This window comes from Solanum pennellii, chromosome 12, assembly GCF_001406875.1.
Source record: "Solanum pennellii chromosome 12, SPENNV200".
Classification (NCBI taxonomy): Eukaryota; Viridiplantae; Streptophyta; class Magnoliopsida; order Solanales; family Solanaceae; genus Solanum; species Solanum pennellii.
The window spans coordinates 41,059,005-41,062,185 of NC_028648.1; the positions used below are offsets into that span (position 1 = coordinate 41,059,005).

The following is a 3,181-nucleotide window of genomic DNA, read 5'->3' on the forward strand; positions in this document are numbered from 1 at the left end:
GGTGGAAGCCCTTGATTTACCTGATATTCAAGAGGTCAACAGAAATAAACTATCCACGCCACCAGTTGTTGCAAAAAAAGTGCAAACTAAAGATAAGTCAGTTTTTGAGGATTTCTCAACAAGCCCTACTGGTCATTTATTGAGAAGATCCTCACGTGTATCTGATACATCATCTCCACCACCACCCAAGAGGAGAAAGAATATTGATACACATAAAACAAAGGGTTCGAAACCTTTGTCAAAGCAGTTAAGCCGCCATTAAATCAGTCATTCTCAATGCCAGCTGAAGAACCTACCCCGCCTGCTAATGTATCTTCTATCCATGTATCTTCACAAGTCCCAAAAGATAAGTCTGTATATCGCGATATTGAAGAACTGAAACAACATATGAAGGAATACGTAAGTAACGATATTAATTTTTTTAATGTTAATTCATAAATATAAAACTGAATGTGTAATTTTTTTTAATAGGTTGACAGTAAATTTGAGTATCTTGTGAATTTGATAAAGACAAATCACATTGAGGTGATGAATTCTAAGAATAGGAAGGATGGCCAACAACCAAAAGTAATGTATTGTGTATGTGTATTTTCGTTGTGTGTTATAATTTTCATAGGTCATTATGTTACAAGCTGATTTAATGAAGGAGATGGGCGGCAAGTCTACACCGCACATGGTTGAAGTTTCCGATTAACAAGGCAATGATGGACACCAAGCAACCTCTCCGATACAAATGGAATTTGTCAGAATTATCAAAACATTGGTATTGTTGATTTTGATGTTGACAATCAAGTTTACTTTACTTTATTAATTGTGTATATAAAATTATATAATTTATCATTAACTTATTTTTCTTTAAAAAATAAAGACTGAAGATACATTGAAGAATCATTAAGTAATGAAGGACGTTTCAGAACTTCAATCCCCAAATGCAAATAGTCATCATACTGATGAAACATGTGAACACAGTAAGATAATTTTAGCAGAGTAATTTGATTATTAGTATTCATCCACTTTTCAGTGATACATGAAAATGTGCCAGTATGATAAATTTAAGTTTAATTATATTATTATGAAACATTGCAGTTTTATTTGATCATTATGATACATTGCAGTTTAATTGGATTAATATGATACATGTTTTCACTGTTCACATATGTAGCTTTTTTTTCAAGTTCCTATGTATGATACTGTACTTTTTTATTTAGTGTGTACGTAATACAGTCCATTGCAAGATACATAGCTATGTGACTACTTAAATTTGTTTGTCTTCTATATACAATTTGTAGTTTGCTATTATCTGTCCTTGATACATTAACAATCCTTTTGTGTATAATTATTTGTTGTTTAAGGTATCATAAATTGATCAGTACATTTTTTATTCAGGATGCTCCATCAGCACAAACGCCTCATCATTTATTTGAAGGAACAATGAACGAAGATGTTTCATATAATGTTCAACACAATACCAATCAGTCTGTGCCAGATACAGTTATATTTGATACATCGATAATTTATTCTTCATGTATCGTATCAATATCATATGTCTATCAAACTATTTTTAATTATCAGTGTAAACCATATAGGATTCTACACCATCTGGTTCAATATCTCCAGATACACGAGAAGCCATGAATACACTTATTGCTAATCTAGGAAGTCTGCCTATTCATGCAAATCAACAGGAGTTAACCGACAATCAAAGTTTGCTTTCGGACAGTCAATTACCAATTGATATTTCAATCACAGATATTGTTGTCCGAAGCGAAATAAATACTCCTTATGCACGTATCCGGATGCCTTCGAGAAAGTGCAAATCCCCTTATTTAACTTCATTTGGGTCAAGTGAAAAAGGAAAAGCGGTCATGACCGATGTAATTCGTCCAAATTTTCCATTTCAAGGATGTGAGATCACAAACCAAGCCCCTTCATATCTGATTGATGAGTTTATTGAGTGGGTTACTACAGGGTTTCTTAAAGCTCATTCAAAAAAGTAAGTTTTATATTATTGTACTGAATCTGTTCAATTTTCAAATTGCAACTATTGTTACACTTTTGAATAACATCTTTTCATTACGCTTAATACTATAGGAAACCATCAGAAGATAAATACAAATCAAGAGCATCTTCATTGGGTTTTGAAATGATGGATTATGTCGTTGCATATCCGTCAAATAAGAATTGGTTTTATGCCATGTCTCAGCCTAAAAACTGTTGGACTGATCAGGTAATTCGATATGTAAATGCATAATACATTTTTATAATAATGTATATGATACATTGAGTAAATATGTTATATATACATATCAAAATCATATATCACTTTCAGTGTCTAGTATTTTATTTTCATTAAATGTTTTTCAAATGTATAATTATGTTTATATTTTTTTTTTGTAGCACATCGATGTTATTTTTTACTATCTTCATAAAAAATCAAAACTTCGAAGCATGGATCAATACAGATACACAACAGTCAATTGTTTGTTCAGCGCACATATCAACAATACCCATGATGGGTATTATAACAATGAGGCTGATGATGATATTAGTACCCAAGAACACCTTGATCGTGCAAGAGCTGTATCAATACATGAGAGGTCAATAATCAACGTCATGAAAGGTTTTTCAATACCAGCTGGATTACCATGGCATCTGGTGGACGATGTTTGTATTCCGATTAATTATGATTGAAATTTTCATTGGGTGTTAGCTGTTGTTGAATTGAATAAGAGGTTGATACGCGTGTATGACTCTTCTTTGGGCACAAGAAAACGTGTATATTTCTGAGGAGACAAAAAAATTGTCAAGGATGCTATCTTCTTACCTCATTGACAGTGGTTTCTTTGAAAACATTGAGCGGACAAACTGGTCAGTTCTTGATGCATACAAGGACAAACAAACGGGTGTACTTTTAGAGTCACATATTCCTTTCAACATTGAATACGCTGAAGGTATCATGCAACAAGAAGACGATAGCCTGTAAGTATTTAAATTCTGGTCTACAATATATGTGTAAGTTATTTTACAAATTTATATTATGTATTTTGTTGTAGGGACTGCGGGTTATACGTAGCTACATTTGCAGAGTTTTTGAGTGACCAACTTGTTATACCACCTGATACTGATGGCCATCTTGCAAATTACCTACGCAATAGATATGCAGCATTGTTATGGAGATACG

General features: G+C 32.7%; 1 pseudogene; it reads left to right on the forward strand.

Moving 5' to 3' along the window:
• Positions 1-276: 276 nt before the first annotated feature.
• On the forward strand, positions 277-2,147 carry LOC107006937 (annotated as a pseudogene).
• Positions 2,148-3,181: the final 1,034 nt, after the last annotated feature.